Source organism: Antechinus flavipes, chromosome 2, assembly GCF_016432865.1.
Source record: "Antechinus flavipes isolate AdamAnt ecotype Samford, QLD, Australia chromosome 2, AdamAnt_v2, whole genome shotgun sequence".
Taxonomy (NCBI): Eukaryota; Metazoa; Chordata; class Mammalia; order Dasyuromorphia; family Dasyuridae; genus Antechinus; species Antechinus flavipes.
In genome coordinates this window covers 164,095,444-164,115,983 of record NC_067399.1, presented here as the reverse complement: position 1 = coordinate 164,115,983, position 20,540 = coordinate 164,095,444, and the positions used below count along the sequence as shown (strand labels likewise).

The 20,540-nt window shown below is 32.3% G+C and overlaps 1 protein-coding gene across 3 annotated transcripts in view; it reads left to right on the top strand.

Annotated features, from left to right (window-relative positions):
• Positions 1–20,540, top strand: part of MACROD2 (mono-ADP ribosylhydrolase 2) — a 2,209,416-nt gene that overhangs the window by 1,041,820 nt on the left and 1,147,056 nt on the right. The gene's annotated exons all lie outside the window — the stretch shown is intronic.

The window sequence follows — 20,540 nt, the reverse complement described above, 5'->3', positions numbered from 1 at the left end:
ACACTGAATCAAATTTATACCATTCCAAATGCATCAATACAATACTTTTAATAACCTGCCCAGTCATGTCCTGCCTTCAGTCTTGATTCAAGCCTAGCTCTAAGATGAGGAAGATGAATTTCTTTGTGCAGTGACTGAGCATAAATACTCTAAGATAGCAAAGTAGCTTAGAAAGTTAGATTAACAGACTTCTATATTTCTTTCTTATTCAATTATTTCACAAATTTAAAAAAATTGAGTCTCAAAGAGAACATTATATTGTGTAGGAGAAAGTACTGAATTTAAGTCAGAAGAAAAGGGTTTGAGTTCAGTTTTTGCTAATAATTAGGTACATATCTTATATTTCTGTACCTCATTTCCTCATCTGCAAAATACTGATAATACTTGTACTATCACTTTCCCAAGGGTGTTGTGAGGTTGATCTGAGAGTATACATGCAGAGACATGCACACACAAATGCGTGTGCATGCGCGCGTGCACACACACACACACACACACACACAGGAGAAGGGGAAGGAGAAAATGAGGGAGAAGGAGGGAGAGAGACACAGAGAGGAGACAGACACAAACACAGAGATAGATGGGAAAAGAATGAGAGAGAGAGAGAGAGAGAGAGAGAGAGAGAGAGAGAGAGAGAGAGAGAATAAGGACTGAAACTGTGGTTTCATTGGTTATAGAAAATTCCTAGATGATGAAAGTCCCTCTCTATCCATTCAAACTTGCACTTTCTGGGCAACTCAATCTTACAAAGTTTCCTGGAAGAGAAGGGAAGGAAAAATGCATTTCTATTGTGAGCACTACTGCTAATGCACTATATTAAGTGCTTTACAAATAATATCTCTTTTGTTAATACACCAAAAGTGTTACTCTCTGAGGATTAATGCTCCATATTGTGCTCATATTATATTAAAATATAATTTGCAAATATTTAAAAAAATAATAAAACAAAGATAATGTTAATTTGTGTTTTAATTAAGGTTGATGTTTAAGTCAGCATGTAGCCATCAGGGAACTTTTTTTTTTTTCTTTTGCTGAGGCAATTAGGGTTAAGTGACTTGCCCAGGGTCACACTGCTAGGAAGTGTTAAGTGTCTGATGTCAGATTTGAACTCTGGTCCTCCTGACTTCAGGGCTGTGCTCTATCCACTGCACCACCTAGTTGCCCTCTGGGGAACCATTTTCATTTCAATGAGATACCATTGACCAAGGTCACAGGTGGTTTTAAATGACTTTTCTAGACTGTCACAGCCATATGTGACAGAGATTGGATGAACTTCTGGGTCTCTTTGAGTCCAATACCAACAACTCCCTACCTCTATTTTGCATCTCATAAATCCAGTTAAATCAATAAGCATTTGTAAATTGTTTATCCAATGGCTCGCACAAAAGTGTATATTGTACACTAGTAAATGGACTGAGACCAGATTTGAATGTAGGTCCTCCTGATTCCAGGGCTAGTGCTCTATCCGTTGTGCCACCTGGATGCCTTCACTACTCTATATTCATTATACAGAAAGTGTGTGCTTCTTGTACTGAATGCAAGGTCCTTCAAAGCATGTATGCCTTATCTTTTACAAAGTAAAGTGTTTGTGTGCCTTATCTTTTACAAATCCTAAAGTCCCCTGGAGCCTATAGTGGATGATCTTAGAGGCATCCTTTATATGTAAGGAGTAAGGAGCAGGACAGAATAAATGGGAAGTCTGAATGCTATAACAAGATGATTAAGAAATGCATACATATACAGATATGTACATAAATGGCTATTTATCTATTCATGTAATATACATTCATATGAATATACATGCTTGCATGTGTATACATATGCACATATACACATAGGTTTCTACATACAAACAAAAATACGCACATACACATGTGTGTGCATTTAAATCCAAGGTTTGTAGAATTTGAAGATTTATAAAAAGGTGTATGTGGCAGGGAAGCCTCCAACACATTGTTGGGATAAAAAGCTATAGAAGCTGTCTTTTTTTTTTTTTTCTTTGATCTGTAGCAGTAGTAGTAGTAGTAGTAGAAGGAATGACTGGATAAATAAAATCATATAGCCACTTGAGTATCAAAGTGTCAGGAAAAGGCTAAGGGACTTTGTAAAGCATGTCATATAAGAAATGATTGAAATGAAACTCACAGGATGAGTTTAATCTTTTTAGAAAAGCCTAAGGGGAAAGATGGTATCTGTTTTCAAACATTTGAAACTATCATGAAAAAAAGATAAGAGGTTTGTTCTTTGTAACTCCGGAAGCCAAAATTATGGTTAATGGATAAAAGTTATGAAAAGAAAGAATTAAGTTTAACATCAGAAAGAAATTTCCAACAGTTTAGGTATTTAAATAATGAAATGAACTGATTCAGAAGATAATAAACTCCTTAATAAAAATATTCAGCAGAGAAATACTACAGAAGGTGTTCCTACAATAAAAGAGAATATTAGATTAGATAACTTCTCAAGATGCTTATAATTTGTGATATTCTATTTTTACCTTTTTTTATTTCTTTAAATGTTCAAAAATATCTTATTTTGTAGAAAACTTAATATTAGAAATACTTCATATTGACTAAGCCTAGTCCCTGGATCAAATAAATATATTTTATCTTATGCCATATAATTCATTTGACAAAAAGTAAAAATGGTATTTTCTTCTTTTTTGTTTATCTTTAATCAATATTAGTCAATTACTTTGTCTCTCTCAGGTAAACTTGGAAACCTTTTTCTTTATAATTTACTTAGAAAATTCTATGTATAATATATAGACACAGTCATGAACTTTTCACACATTCTTGACACAGCAGCAAATAGATAGCAGAACATTTTATCATCTCTAAAAAGGCAGATGAGCTTTGATGCAATATTCTTCTATTTTACAAGAAGAAATAGAACAAGAAAATGTGTCTGAATATACATTTATAGAATCATGGCATTGTGATTATTTTATTTCTTTTGGGATATGTTCAACCTTTGATTTTTTCAGAGCTACATGCTTAACTTTTAGAAAAAAAAAAAAAAAGTTGGTCTCTCAGTTGTCGTCTGAGTTTTCCTATATTTATTGCTCACTAGACTCTAAACCTGAAAAAGGACTGAAACTGAAGACAGAACAAAGGAATTTTAAATCAGTAATTTTGTCTTTTGATGGAGAAACTTATATAAGTGATTTGGCTATTTTCTAGGTTTAAAATGTTATTCAAAATGAAGTTATTTTAAAAGATAATTTTATTATGCTTCATAATTTCACTGTAAACTGTTCCTACAAAGAAAGAAAAATCTGATTCTATTTTGTTGATTCAATTATTTTTCAGGATATATCAGTTAAAATGGGGTGCATTATGATGGAATTATTTTGCTTTCATAAAAAGATAGCTTCATTATATTATTTTTTTAACTTTAAAGAAAACTATAACAAAACACTTTGGTTAAAGACTATCATAGATTTTACCATTCAGTAGTTTATTTCAGCCTGGCTCACAGATTTTTAAAAAATGGCTTTAGATACAGAGTATTTACCACACCCAGTGATTTGTTGGAGTCCAAATGAGCAGTTTTCGTTATTGATTGCATCATTTTAAGAGCTCCAACAGGTACCTACTTCTTTCTTATAAAGAGAAATAATGAATATCCTCTTGTTGAAGGAAAGATATAGAAAAGACAAGTTTCAAGACCCATCATATTTTACAGCTTTTTGTTAATATTAGAAGGCAATATTATATTTCATATGAGTTGTATCAATTCAAATTATTTCCCATTTAAATAGAATAGTTTGAGTATGAAACATTCTTATTAATTCAATATACTCATTGGCATAGTTACCATGACATGGGTCACTAGTTTTTAAAGAATTACAAGATCATTTAGGTATATTCAGAAGTAAAACTATGAGTGACTCAAGGTAATTATTTTTCTTCCCTATATTATGGAATCAATTTGATATCTTTAATAATAGTTTTTAGGTTGTTTAGAAGTATATGTGTATATTTTGTGTATGTGTATGTATTGTAGATGTATAAATTTTAGTATACTTTATTGTATTTGATGCATATATTTATACAGGTGCAAACATACATATATACATACATTATATCAAATTAATCTTGTAAGAGTGATGAGCAAGGATCATAAATATTATTTTGTTGCAAAATGATTTATTTTGTATAATTGAAATCAGTATTACAAGAGAAATAAAAGAGCATATTTAATGAACTGTATTGGAATGAAAACTCAATAGAATCCCAACTTTCATGTTCTGAATAGAAATCATTGAAGGAAGAGTTCAGCAAACCAAAGAAGCCAGCATGACCTTGTAATCATTGATAACTGTAATTTTTTATTATTTCTTAAACTATTTCTAAAATGTGATAATTTTTAACAAAGAAAAGTTGCTTTTTGTTTTTAATCAAAAGGTTAAAAACCATAACTCCCTAAAATTTGGCTACTAGATTACGCCTACATTAGTTAAATGAAGATTTAGTGATAAATAAAATTATTTATTCAATATTTATAAACATATATTAATGGCATTTAAACTAATAAATTGCTATGACTGTACTTGAATAAAAACTTTTTCATTAAATAAAACACCAGAGTCTGAAAGAATGTTTTCATTTTGATCACAGAATTACAAAATCTCAGCGATAGAAGGGATGTCATTGTCTACTGCAACCTAAACCTAAACAACAATATCCTCACTGGACAAATGTCATCCTTCAGTGAATAAGAATCCTGGAGCTCCAAAAGCAGTCTATTCCAGAACATTCTATCATTATGATGGTTTTCCTATATGCTGGGCTGTCTGCCCCAGTGCATCTTCTACCTATCCCTCCTAGTTTTCTACTTTGGGAAAAATGGAATAAAACTAATTCCTTATCTCCCTGCCATACCTTTAAATACTTGAAAACAACAATTATATGCCTACTCTTGACTAATGACGTGTGTGTGTGTGTGTGTGTGTGTGTGTGTGTTTTGGCAGGTGTAGTGTCCGGATCTGTGATTTCATTGATATGGGGAACACATAGTATGAAACCCCATTCACCAATGCAGAACACGACTTTATCCATAACTTCAAATCTTAGATTTTCCCAAAACATCAATAGATTAAGTGACTTGCCCAGGATCATTCAAGTATGCATAGTGTCCACTTTCTCCATTAATTAGCCCTCTCTTCCTTTTCTAATTACAATGATAAACATTTATATAATGCTTTAAATTTTCCAAAACATTTTATATAAATATCTTATTTGGTTTTCAGAACATCTCTGTAAGATAAAATTCTACCTTGCTCATTTTATAGCTACAGAAATTGATTTTACAGATATAGAAACTATTATTAAAAGAAATTGCATCTAATCAGTGTCAGAACTGCAGTTCTAGCCAGCTACTCTTCTGATTCTAGGTCCAGTGTTCTTTTTTAATCTACCATAAACATTTCTTAAGTGACTATGAGATGCCAGGCGCTGTGCTAAGCACTGAGGATACAATTAGGAAAAAGAAATACAGTCTCTGCTTTCAAAAGTTACAATGTAATGGGAATTAGGGGAACAATACACAGAAGGAGGCAGGAAAGCAGGGACCAAGGCGACATGAGGAGCCATCTGTTCTGTGAAGTTGAAACCAAATAGAGTGGTATATGCAAAATACGGTGGGCTAAAGTTCGCTTTCTGCTCTCAAAAAAGGAAAGCACTGGGAGAAGTTTGCCACATCTTCCTTCAGCTAACCAGTCAGAATAGAGAGAAGGCTGAGGGAGTTGGTGATAATCAAAGTTAAGTTTGCAGCTTGGTAAGGAGACGTAAGGTAGTGAGCACATTCTAGAAGTAGAGCAGCAAACACAGAGTAAGGCATAATATTTTGAGGATACCATGCTAATTTTTGCTATAGAACTATGTATCTAAAATTGTATTTTTAAAATAAAGGGAATTAGAGTCATGGCTTACAATAAATATACCAGGAAATATAATTACTCATAAATACACACACACACACAAACACACACAGACAGAGAGAGAGAGTTTGGTTTATTCGATCTTGACTTGTACTTTATTTGTAAGGAGCTACTGAAGAGGAAACCCATTCTGCCAATACAAATGGCCAATTGCTAATTTAAGGTCTTAGGTGTTAACACACGTATGTGTTTTTGTATACTCTGTATATTTTCCGTAACATGGAAAACAAATAATAATTTAAAGGAGATATTGCTTGGAATAATTGATAGCATACTTGGAGTCAGGAAGACCTGAGTCTGAATTCCACTTCTTGACAATTCCTAACTATTTGACCATAGTCACTATGGTCACTATGATCCTCAGTTTCCTCACATGTAAAATGCACATAATAATAAAATTTTCCAAGATTGCTATAAAGCTCAAATAAGAAAATGCATGTGAAGCACTTTGCAAATCTGAAAATGCTATATAAACATTCGCTTAGTTTAAATCCTTATGCCTTCTATACATCTATTTCATTTAAAAATTTGACTGAATGGCTCCTTTCTATTAAACATAAGGAATAGTACAGAAATATTTCTCAGAGGCAAGCATATTATCTTGAACTGACAGGCAGCAATAGCTATAGAGCATGCCTTACTATTTGAAAAGTTTTTGGTGAAAGACTTTTCATCCCAAGTTAGACAGAAGTATTTAGAATAGGGAAAAAAAAAACATAATTCACAACCATCTTTTAAGTATTAAAAAAAAAGAAAGAAAGAAAAGGAAAAATTAAGAACATTAATTGTCCTGAATTTTGGAGCTATTGTTTTTTTTTCCTTTAGCCCCTATTAATATAGTTAAAGCTTCAAACTTCTTATGTTATACTGTCTTACTTTTTGATGGAAAAATCTTGATTGGCCATAATTTTTACTAATAAGCTATCCACACCAATGGAATCACTATTCCTTTAAAATATTTGAATGAGGCTTACTACAATATATAGCTATTAAAGCATTTTTCATATATTGTATTAATATTCCCAGATAAATTAGTGAAGCAGGTGAAATATTTAATGTCCTCCTAACACCATTTTAATGGGTCCATTTTACCCCAATTCCCTTGTCTTTCCTCTCACCCAAATTCTAAAGGCTATATATACCTTGTGCTCAATTCCAAAGAATCATCCTTATTCACAGGAGTTGTCAAATAATTCACTATGAAGGTATTAGCTAATTACTGAATCATGCCTTTGATTAATAATAGTTCATAGTTTTAGAACTTTGTCATACTGTGGTATATTATTCTATTTTATTCTCACAATCATCTTGTGAAATAAGGAGTACAAATTCTATTATCCCATTTTGTAGATGAGGGAACTGATATTCAGAGAGAAAAAATAAATGACTTGCCCAATGTGACATGGCTCAGTAATTCAAGAGTCAGGATAGGAACTTAATTTCCTGATTCAGATATCTAGTGATCTTCCTATCATGTCATGATGACTTCCAGCAATAAAGCTTCAAAACTCAAAGGAATGGTAAAATTGTATATATTCTGATAGACCAATAAAGGGAAAAAAATGGTTAGAATCCTTTGATCAGTGTACTTCAGAACATATTAAATTGTCACCTCTCTCTCTCGCTCTCTCTTGCTCTCTCTCTGTCTCTCTCTCTTTATAAATATATATATATATGCATATATATATATATATGCATAGATCTCAAAATATTTATAGTTATTAGGCATCTATTGGGACAAAGTACTGCTGGGCCAAAGTGTGTAAAAATCACTCCTCTATTTATTTACTTGTTTCCTTAGCTGAGTGAATTGGAATGGATGGTCTCTAAAGTCCCTTCTAGCTCTAATATTTTATGATTAAAAGGTCATAGGGTAAGAAATCTGCAAATGAAATGAACCTCACAGTCATCTATTCCTACTACTTAGTTTTGTATATAAGGAAACTGAGATCTGGAAAATTAAGTAACTCGGCTAACATCACACAAGAAGTTGCATCTCTGACATCTAAAACTTCTAATCTTGTTGAGAAGACAAACTATGAATATGTGAAAAATTCAGTAACAATGTAAGACAACAGCATAAATATTCTCATGAGAAAATATATATTTTCCAAATAAGCTATAGAGGTAGTAGGTGTTAGGAGTTTAAAGTAATAAGAGTTCAATATGACATAGGTTTTTAGGTTAAAGACCAAAATTAGACCAATGTTGATAAATAGGGAATGATTATTAACAACTCAATTCATGTCTCATTAACCTTCAGTAATCTGATTTCTATATTTGTTGGCAAGATAGAAAATCTAATATCTACTCATATAATTTATGAGAGACATAAATACACATATTTGCATGTGGTGCTAAAATAGGAAAATAATAGCTTTTCCTCAGAGGAAAATAAACTAATATTTTCATTAAAGTAGAATTCTACTCTCTCTTTGACTCCTAGAAAGGCTTTGAAACAAAATGAATAAGGTTTTTAGTTAACAATGTTTGAATATTGTATTATGATCATTTAAATTTGGTACTTGGGGGTCTGCATAGTATGGAAAATGATGTTTATAACACTCCATTTATTATTGATCAAGGGCAAGTTAAGAGGACAAATGACAAATATGCCTCAGCCAAAACATCTTTCCAAACATAATCTCAAATAGACAAACCCACTTATATTCATACTTCAATCATAAAACTCACTATATGTATTCAGAGCCACTCACTGACATTCTGGCATATACATAGGTATATATCTATATATATAGTACATATGTATATACATATGTATTGCCTATGTAATTTATATGTGTTTGTGTCTTTCTAGATGTTGCTCAAAAGAAGGTATAAATAGATATTGCTATAATCTCCCTTCTTTCATTCCCCTATTCAACTCCTAGTGACCCCCTTTGGAGTTTTCTTGGCAGAGATGCTAAAATAGTTTGCCATTGCTTAGGAGCCTCAATTTCCCTACTTGTAAAATAAGGGAACTGAATTTGATGGCTTGTTAGTTTTTTTTTTTTTTCCCAGCTCCAGATCTTAGTTTCTTTAATTTATGAACCTGTGCCAAATTCTCTTATATCAGAAAAACATATAGTACTCTACTAATGTTAGATAATCTTTTTTTCTAAAACTTAAAGATAAAATCCCTATTCCACTGAGCTTTGAAAAAGTAACTACACCATTTATTTAATACTATAATGTTTGATAGGATCTTTATATCCATTATCTTATTTGAATCTTAAAACAAATCTTTGAATTTGGTACATTATCCACATTTTATAGATTGATGTAAATAGGGTTGCTTTAACCCATACTTATTAATAGCCCCCATTTTACAGATGAAGAAAAATGAGTCTGAAAAAAGGTTATATGAATTACACAGCTAGTAAGTCCCAGGGGTTGGACTTATCTGATTTCAATGAGCAGAATCTTTTCCTCCTACATTCATCCTCATTATATTTCTTTGGAGATAATGAAAAGTTAGAGGAAATGGGTAGTTGATGATGGTTTAGAATTTTTCCTCATTTTGATCTCTTGCAAGTCAAAGAGAAACACAATGAACTTTCTCATTGTGAAAGCCTCTGAAGTCATGATGATTGAATCTAAAACATAATATAAGCTGAAATCTCAAAAATCCACTTCCCCAGGCAGCCTTGTTTCCAATATCTCATATGGCTGTTATGTTCTGAATTTGGTGGCCTTTGCCAAAGAGTTTATTGTTATATGCCAAAAGAATGAAAAAAGCTACTGAAACACAATATGCATTTTAATCTAGTAATAAAATAAGTAATGTGACTGAGGAATGCATAGTACAATTAGCTTTGACACTCTATTTGCTTTACGTCCAACTTTATCTGACTGTGCATTATTCACTAGTAATATACACAGTACTTTATTAAGTCTTAATCGAATGCATTTTATCATAAGTGTCAATTCAATGCTTTGCCATTGTATTTATATTTTAAAAATACTGAGCTCTTTGTAACAGAATGATAAATGCACAGCCCAGTGGTCTGTGAAAGAGTCTCATATTTCTGAGGGCCAAGGAATGAGGTCAGTTTGTGGGAAAGGACAGTTTTACTTTAACACTAAAACATTCATGAACTGGATTTCACTGAGATTTTTACCCTCAATAAACTGAAATGTGAAATTTTTCATTTAATTTCACTTGGCCAATATGAAAAGCAAACAGGTATGCTGAAAATCCCTCACTGAGGACATTTTAATAAGCTCAGTGCTTTATAGTGCACAGTAGATAAGATGTAGATTAAACTTTTGATAGTGGGTTTTTATTTAATAGATTTTGGACTGGATTTCCAAATGTGGGCATGAGCCAAAATGAGGTCACTTAAATACATGGATTTATGAGCAAGCTGTCAAGGAACTGAAGCTATTATGTACATTTTTCAACCATAGTTAATTACTGATGTGTGTCAGTATTAGAATAATACTGAAATTCTACTATCTTCTAAGATTCTCCTTGAGTTTCTTAGAAAGAAAGCACTTAAAAACCACTATTAAAACTTATTGTCACAATCTTATGTCTTGTGTTCTAACCATTTTGATAAATTTCTTAATTTTCTTGTCTACATGGATTGACTGGGTACATAAACTTTGCATTTAGAGAAAGAGCACAATCCTTTTTGACATTTACCATTTTTTGAGTCTGAAGAAATTTGCTCAGTTGTAACCATTATTATCTTTGTAGATGAAGGTATTATTCAGAATATTAAAAAAACATGCAAAATAAGCGCATATTTTTTAATGAATATAGCAATTTAAAATTGTGTTACTTTCTTCAGTTCCAAGTGCTAAGTGGAAACATGATGGGTAATGAAATTACATGGTGCACTCTAGTTTTGCATTAGTCTCTAAGTAAATATCAGCTAGTTCTCATAGAGTTTTATCTACTGCTAGAATACTTATACAACTAAATATGTAATTAGTGCTTACATGTGAATTACCACATAGTGCATAAATATGGAGCTTCTTTTACATAATAAACTGTACCAATAACACTCCAGTAATTGGTTTCTGATAAAAACAAAACAAAACCCTAGCAATCTTTAGAAGCAAACAAAAAGGAATGCTTTTAGGGAAAATTGTGCTATTTGAAAATGATTGCTAGAATCCTTTATAGAAATTCCATGGAACTCCTTGAGCAATATACGATTTAGGAGAAGAAAGAATATTATATATTTCACAATATATTACCATCTTTAAAGACAGCTACCCATTATATTAAAGTCTTACTTTCCTAGAGCCAGTGAAGTTTGTTTAGAAAATAAGTTCAATACCTTTGCATTCAAATGTCAAAAGCCTTATATATTTTAAGGAATTATTTGGTATACTAGGTAAATAAAGTTTTAGACTTGAAAACAGAAAGATCTAAATCAAAATCCTTCAAAAGACATTTAATAGCTGTGTGACTTTGTGCAAGGCAGTTTATATCGCTGTAACTCAGCTTTCTTTTCTGTAAAATGGGAAATGTAATAGTACCTACTTTGTATGGTTGTTGTGACCATCAAGTGGATGCCATTTGGAAATACTTTGGAAGTACTACAAAAATACTGGTTTTTACTCATAGAGGACAGTTGTTTGTCCTTTTCTGTGGGAATTTTTGGGACTTGGGGATCCTTTGAAGCCATGATAGTTGTATGATCAACCTATAGGCCACTCAATTTAACTAGTTTTTCTCCAGACCATCTGCTATGTAGAATGCTTTCTTAATTATTAAAAGATTACAAGAAAATTCTAGAATTTGCCATGGATGCTTTGTCTGTTTTGTTGTAGGATGTTTTTGATGCTTCCTGTGATTGGAACCTGACCTAAATTCTTGGGTTTTATTCTTTTAACTCAAAGTGTGGTTATATAATTTAAAATCTAATTTAATAAAGGGGGATTGATCTGATTATACCTTAATGGATAAGTCTTTATTTTCTAAACTTGCTATGCTTCTCAATTCTATTTAGCAGTGGTAAGTCTCGATGCCTCTTCTCATTAGGGTAGGTAATGTGGAAGTTCCCACTGCAGTTTGTGTTGTAGGAAATTGGGCAAAGGATGTTTGGATTGTACATCCCACGGCTGCCCATCATTCCCCCCAAATTTGCAACATATTCTGAAAATTTCTTACAGCTGTTACATAATTGTGATTGTACATGCTAAGGCTTAACTTTAAGTGAATTTCTAAATGTACTTTAGAAGCACAGTAAAGTGGTAAAGCAGACAATAATTAAATATAGTGGAAGATTAAAGACTACTTTATATCCTTATTCAACTGTAGGAAAGCAAATATCATGACTTGCATATTATCCTCTAGACCAAATCTGAGGCCCAGTTTTACATATCAAAACAAAATTCAATAAATTAAATGCTAATTAATTGAGTCCATTGTTTCTATGACGCCAAAAATTCCTCTGGAAAGCAGAAAATATTGTCAAATAAGTTATTTGGTTGATAAAGTGTTTTTTGTTGAATTCAAATTAGTTTCAACAGTCAGATATATTAAATGAATCTTGTACCTATTTTTTATAAAACATATCTCACTGATATACAGAAAATCAAATTTATAACATTGGTAGTGCCTTGATTTCAATCTTAAAATATATGTAATGTGAAAGCCTGTTTGTCATGTAATCCTTAACAAAGTATTTTCACTGCCCTGTTTTTTCTTAAGCAATAAGATATCAGTGATTTATTGTACACATACTATGACTGGTCGGAGTCTCTTCATAATTCTTATCTCTAATAAGAATTAGATAATTAGTAATATTTATTTCCTTATTTGCCTTGTAAGGATTCCTTAACCTGATTTTTAGGGACTGAAAAGTTTAATGATCTTTGAACCTATATTCACATCAAGAAATGAAGAATCAATTGTATTTTGTGTATTTTGATGCTCTATATGCTAAACTATAAAAATAAACACAATCCAGATCTAACATTCTTCTTCCTTTACCACTCTCTCTACTTCACTTTAAAATATATCTATTATTGCCAAGAATCTTTTACATTTTATTCATATAAACAAATACAAAAAAAAAAAGTATTTTTATTCCATTGGTTTAACAAATGCAATACATGGAAAATTCTGTATAGTCTATTTGTGAACTACTCAGAACAAGCAAAACTTTTAATATGATTAAAACTTGTTACAAGAATAATAGTTGCATTTGTAAATCTATTGACACTGGACTGACTCAATGTCAGAACTGAGTCAGGTGAGTTAGTTTCCTCATCTTACTTCTCTATGAGTTCACTCCTAGATTTATCTCCAACCTCGTGTATTTCATAGCTGTCTTTTGTGTTCTTAACATTGATATTTTAAAAAGATATAATAATCCAAGGACACATGCAAATGTTGAGTGTAGTAACAAATTTCAGTAACAGCAATGAGATATTGTAACACTAGTCAGTATGGGGAAGTCAAGCATTTTATAGATCATTTAAGCTTATGTTGAATTGCATTGAAACGAAAAGAGAAGTGATTTCAAAATGAAAACCTGTGATGACCGTGTATTTTAAAATCAGCCAGAGTCAGGAATTCAGGTTAGGGGGAAATCATCGTTCTTTATTCTTAGTGAAGGTGAAGAAGGATCGAAGGTGAAGGGGGAATTGGAGGTTAAGGGGGGGGGGGGTCGCGATAGCAATGAGAGCAGCTGCAACAAGACGCCAGCCAGCAGTCTCTCTTGCCGCTTCTCTCTTTCCACTCCCCTGCCTCCACCCACCAAAATCGTCATTTCCTATACAACACATCAGGACTTGCACAAAGAGTGGGCGGGGCCATTCTTTCTCCAAGCTTATATATTAATAGAGTATGGTCTGACTACTATTTAGCCTCATGTGCTTGGGACCTCAGTGCATCAACTCGAGCCTCAGCCCATTGCAAAAACCAATAACAAGAATTGACCAACTCAATGCAAAACTCAATGCAAAAAAAAATGTAATTACTCTCAGAAAAAAAAGCAAAGATCTTTAGAAGGACCTGATAGCTGGAATGTTTGTAATTCATTTTTTCTAAGGACTTCCTGAAGTTGGAAGAACAGTGAAAAGAGTAGTTTAAAAAAAAGTTGTTAGTTATATCAAAAAAGAGGTGATATCACAGATAAGATAATATAAAGATTAGAATACTGAAGATTAAATATACACAAATATACCAATATTTATCTATCCATATTCATACCCACCCCCACACATATATATATATATTTATAGATACATACATACCCACATATACTCAATATACTAGTGTACACACACATATGTACACACACATATTGATTAAATTATATATTTCACACATATTCCCTTCTCCATTTTTAAACAACCACTAATATTATTTACATACTAACAGAAGGACTCTTTATTGTAAAGATAATGAAAGGTAACTGGGCATCTAATTCATACTTTTTACCAGTTTGCTAGTTATCAATACCAGAATATTGCCAATCCATTAATTGGTTAAGATATTTGTAATGCTGTTTTTCTTGAATTTCATAGTCTTAGACAAAGCTAAATTTTGTTTCTTATTTTTGGTTTCTATTTTTGTCTTAGTAAAAGGCTTGTCTATTAACAGGAATTTCTACCCTGTGAGACTTGAGGGTGGGAAACAGATCTTTAAAGTGCAAAAAGGATTGAATGAAGCATTTGCTAATATCACTGACTCCTGGATCTGTCTTCTAGCTGTGGAAACCTCTAATTAATTTATCAAATACTCTGGATTTGAATGAAGAATTGCTTATTTTCTTCTATTAGATGTACATAGTAATTTCTCACTGAAGAACTATTTTAATGCGACTATATTCTTATAAATCCAAATACAATTAAAAATCTGGAAATTTAGAGACAGTAGTCCTCTCATAATTAAATTCATTGGTAACATCAGATATTTCTACCCATATGTGCTGGAGATCGTGATTTGATTGCCAGTTTTCTACCTCTGCTGAGAATCCAATCAGCAACGTTCATACAGTGAAAGGTTAGGTGCTAGCTCTGTTGTGCAGTGGGGAACATGATACTATTACCCTTTTCAAATATGTTTTAGTAGATACAGTCCATAAATGACTAACAAGAGTGTACAGTTAAAGTTTATGTTTCCTTGGGGAGCCTATAATTATTTTGAAGAATTAATTTGTCATGTATTCCCTGCTGATACCCTGAAATATTAATTTGCTTTAATAAGTTCTCAATTGCTTACCAACGGCCACTTTGATGTTTGACCTGAAGATCATCAATGGTAGTGTAAAAACAAAACAAAACATAACTATATCACCTTTGTTTTTGACAATCCACACATAGTATTCAGAGCCTTTATAGTCTTTCTATATGCTATTATATACCTATTAAATATTCAAAAAAGGATGAAAGGGTTCTTTTATACCAAATTCAATGCTTATACAATAATATCTGTCAGTTATTATGGGTGAATATTTCTGAAATACAACGTTTATCTTGGCATTTGGTTCCATTATGAACTCTTGAAGGTTTCTTCTGTTTTATTGCAGTTAACATACCATAACAAATGTCTTTCAGATGTGAAATATCAATCACTGCACAAATGTCTCCAGTAGTTATTTGGGTGGATTAATGCAAGGTGTTATGGGAAGAATGTCTAAATAAAATGTCACAAGTGAACAATATGAGCCACCAGAGAGATCGCACTCAATTGATTGTGGTCCCTTTGGGGAAAATTTGGAAAGACTATCCAGTTGGTGCATGTGCTTCTAAGAATTTTGATATTTTTGAGTGGAATGGTCACACTAACATGACAAGAGCTTGTTTGAGGGAACTCAGATTCTCTATATGTTCATTGCCCACTCATCCCTTTGGACTCTGCTATAGCCCCAGGAACAGCTTCATCATTTAACATCACTTCAGCCCTTAAAGTCACTGCCTCTAGCCCTTCCCTCTTTCCTTGTGATTGAAGGGTTGAAACCTTTCCTCCCAGAATCTTTATTTAAGGAGGGAGCTCAGCTCAGTTATCTCTTCATTTGCCACCTGACTGCTCTCTTTTGGAAGTCTTCATTATGTCCCTATATTGAATACTCCTAGGCCCTCTGCTTTTTAGCTTCCCTATGTATGTTGTTTTCTCCCAATTGATTGTAAACTACTTGAGAGCAGGGACTGTCCTTTGCCTTTCTTTGTCTTCTCAATATTTGACATAGTGCATGGAACATAATAAATGTTTAGTATATCTCTATTGACTGACTGCTTTGACATGAGTTTGTAGGTCCAATGTACTATACTATGTTTAATCATTCACTTATTTTGTCAATGCTTTTTAATAATTTTCTGTAGAAGGTGGATTGAATAAATTGACTCTCAAGATATCTTGCATTTGAATATTTTAGATATTACATTTTTATTTTAGCATTTGAATTATCTCTGGCTCCAAACTGGAGCTATGAATGGATCATAGGCTCATAGGATATTAATAATGATAATAGTAATATCAACTAGTTCATATAACACTTCAAATTTTGCTAAGCACTTTGCAGATACTATCATATGTTGTCCTCCAACCCTGGGAGGAAGATTATTTTATTATTATCATTCCTATTTTGCAGATTAGAATCCTGAGGCAGACAGAAATTATGTGACTTGTCCAGTCTTTTAGACTGTATTTGAACAGTGGAGTTCCTGAGTCCGAAAATGTTGTTCTTCATTTTGCAGATAAAGAAACTAAGACCTAGAGAGCTTAGTTAGGTAGAAAGTAAGAAATCTGGAATATGAATCAAGTCTCCTGATTCCAAACCTAGGACTCTTTGTCAACCATAATTGCCTTTATAGATAGTGTGTTTCCCTATAAGAAGTCAAGGTTCTTTACAGACTTATAATAGACCAATATCCATTAGGTAAATATGTATTTGAAGAAAATGGTGCAATAGCAAGGAGCCTTTAGATTCTAATCCCAACCTGTTAGTCACTATTTCTAAGAGACAGTATATTACAGTGGAAAGAAAACTTGTTAGCAGATCTGAGCTTAGACTTGGCTGTTGCTTAGCAATGTGACCTTGGCCAAATTAATTCACCTCATATATTTGAAAAAAGTTATGGGTTTTGACCTGTGTGCTCCAATTTTTAAGTATATGCTCTGTGACTTTTGATTAGTTATTTCAACTCTTGGACCTCAGCTTATTCATCTGTATGATGAGGAGGTTTTTTCAAATGATCTATATGTTCTTTCACAACATGAATAATATGGAAATATATTTAGAATGATTGTACATGTATAATCTATATCAGACTGCTTGTTCTCTTGGGAGGGAAGGAGGCAAGAGAAAGAGAGAAAACAAATTGGAATTCAAAATCTTATAAAATATTGAAAATTGTCCTTACATATAATTGAAAAAAATAAAATTTTATTGAGAAGAAAAAAATCTGGTAATCTGAAAGCTGTTTTTCTTACTACCTACTACAACCACATAGCTTTGCTTCCCTTTCTGTATTCCCTTTTAAACCACTGCTAATGACATTTCTGAGATTTGATGGTATTTCTGGTGGCAGATTTCAAGAATCAAATCTGAACCTTTTTTCCTCATATAAAGAATTTGTTGTTTTTCTTTTACTAAGACCCACTGCACCCTAAGACACACACACATACACACACACACACATAAGTGACAGAGACCTAAGGAAATGGCAAGTGCTTCTACCTCATAAAGTTGGAGATGCTCATAATTGGTACTTTAGACCTAATAGGTATTATAAGCAACATAGAATAAAATGCTAATATAGGATCTTATTATGTTAGAATGGAAATATACCATGATGGAAAGAACTCTTAAATATTCCAGTGCATCTGTAAATTGTGGTTATTCCCTGCCAGAATACAAATTGCAAGCTAGCTAAGCCTGCCTCTTATACAACTCTTGTCCATATCCTCCCACAAGTGCATCACAAGGGATGCACTTAGTATTCATAGGACTTTCCTTGCATTCTATTGATACCACATCAATAGGAACTGTAGAATATTCATTAATTGTCTTTTGTTCATGCTACATAACTAAGCAACCTATTTATTTTTTACTTATCAGTATCTCTGGTGACACAATTTATCTCATGTATCTTGTGTTTGTAATGTGTTCCAATTTCTCTGGACCCATCATATACTCTCAAAAACCTAGATTTGAACCTTGCCTCTGAAATTTACTAGGTCACTGGTTTTGAGCAAATTGTTTTACCTCTCTGAGCCTCAGTTTCCTCATTTGTAAAACAGATATTATTTTAAAATAGTTTTTAGTTAATAAAGATTGAGTTTCTTTCTTGCTCATCGATCCTTACCATTGAAAGAGAAACTCTTATGATAAATATGCATGATTAAGACATTTTTATATCAGACATATATATAAGAAAATTCTTTTTCTGTACCCTGAGACCATAATTTCTCTATGAAAAGGTAACTAGCATGTTTCATTATCAGTCCTTTGAAATCACAGTGGATAATAGGTCTTATGGTCTTGTTGACCATAGGTCTTATGTCTTTGAATTATTTATATGCTATTGTTAATATTGTATAATTTGTTCTCCAGGTTCTGTACATTTCAGTCTATATTGCTACATACAAGGCTTCCCAGGATTGTCTAAAACTGCCCCCTTCTTCATTTCTTAAAAAACAGTAGTATTCTACCAAATTTATTTACTATATTCAATTATTCCCCAATTTATGGTCATCCCTTTTCTCTTTCTGGGAAAAAAAAATGCTATAAATATTTTGTATATATGGATCCTTTCCTTCTTTCTTTGTTCTGTTTGAATATAGGTCTTATAGTAGTGTCACTGGGTCAAAGAATACACACACACACACACACACACACACACACACACAAACACGCACACACATACAGTTTGGCAATTTTTAGGGCATAGTTCCAAATTACTTTTCAGAAAATCTGGCCCAATTAACACTCCACTGGAGGGGGGGAGGAGGGGAAATATATATATATATATATATATATATATATATATATATATATATAATATATATATATATAATAATATATTATATTATATTATATATACAATATATAACATAACATATATTATATATAAATATAATATTACAATAATGTAATAATACAAATATATATATAAATAAAACTTTTCCAGAGGTCTTCAAAATGAAGATAATAATACTTGCAGCAGAACTATTATGTTAAAAGTGATCTTTTTTTAAGTTTTATAAAACTGTGAATCATTATTTTACATACCTCATACAAGTGTTTTTAAGCAATTTTGAATACAAAGCATATTTAATCTGTCAAGTTTCAGTTGAGCAAAACTTGGGTAAAGGATTATTCATATTACATGTGAAATTTACATAGCAGTTCTGTTTTCCATTGAGTTTCTATTGAGGGGATTTCTACAAGCAAGTGTGCTCCAATTTTTATCTAAATTGTCATGAAGTATTTCCCACATATTACAGTTGTACTTCTGTTCAACATACAGAAGTAAACAAGAATCCATCTTTAACAAACATTGTTCAGGTAAAATACAATATTCAGGGTGTTATCCAACCTAAAGTCAAAAACAAAGTTCATGGCAAGAAAAAAAATGTTTAAACGTAAAGCCATTTTTATGTATCATTGTAGTCACATGTTCACAGTACACAGAGCTATATGTGGACTCAAGACTTTATACTGGCCATATGCCATGGTAGAAACAGAGATCAAAAATTGATGCCCCTTAGAGATGACAATTGAGAACCACATATGAGGCAAGTGGTCCAAATTAATCTCCACAAATGTGATAGAAACAGGGAGGGGGCAGAGGGAAGCTGCAAGTTATCATTGAAAAGGCAATACCTCCTTGAACAGATGGCATTTCAAGCATTTATTTTAAGGAGGAGAGAGGTGCAATGACATTGTTTTGTTGCCTGTTCTCCGTGTAGGAGGGTAACACTGGAAGTTGTGAAATCCTAAGCCTTCCAAAGAGGTGGTGGGGTTGATCAGTTGGAAACTCAAACAATTTGGAATAGTGTGAAAGTGAAAGCTTAGTCATCACCTCACCAGGATGAAAATGGGGATTCAATCACTTTAACTTCTGACACATCTGTATCCACATCAATTATAGACAGCAAACTTTAGAATAGTAGATAATTTGCTCTGGATACATGTGTCTGTACATGAATAATTGTGTATTTTGTCTGTTCAGAGGATCTTTCATTGTAGTTTTTTTTTTTCTCTTTTGCTTGATGATTGACTATTAAGTAACCAGGCTTGTCATTCATCCCAACCATGCTTGCTTAGCCAGGAAGAGCTGCCATTTTTAGAGAAGGAATCCACTTGGTTAGAATCTGTATCATTTTAATTTTGCTGTATGTACGTGATATGTAGAAAATGAGCTTTAATGTTCTGTAAAAAGGAATTCACAATGCAAATATTTCAAACCTGTTTAGGAATAGGCTTCTAAAAACCTCTGCAATATATTGATAAAAAAAGTTAGTAACATTTGACTATTATATTGAGTCAGACACTCAGTATTAGAATTATTATTTTTATGAACTGAACTAGATTTTCTGTACTTAAACTGGTGATAAGATGATGGTGATGAAATAATACTTTCAGTCCCTGATTTCACCACATATTACTTAGAAATATACTTT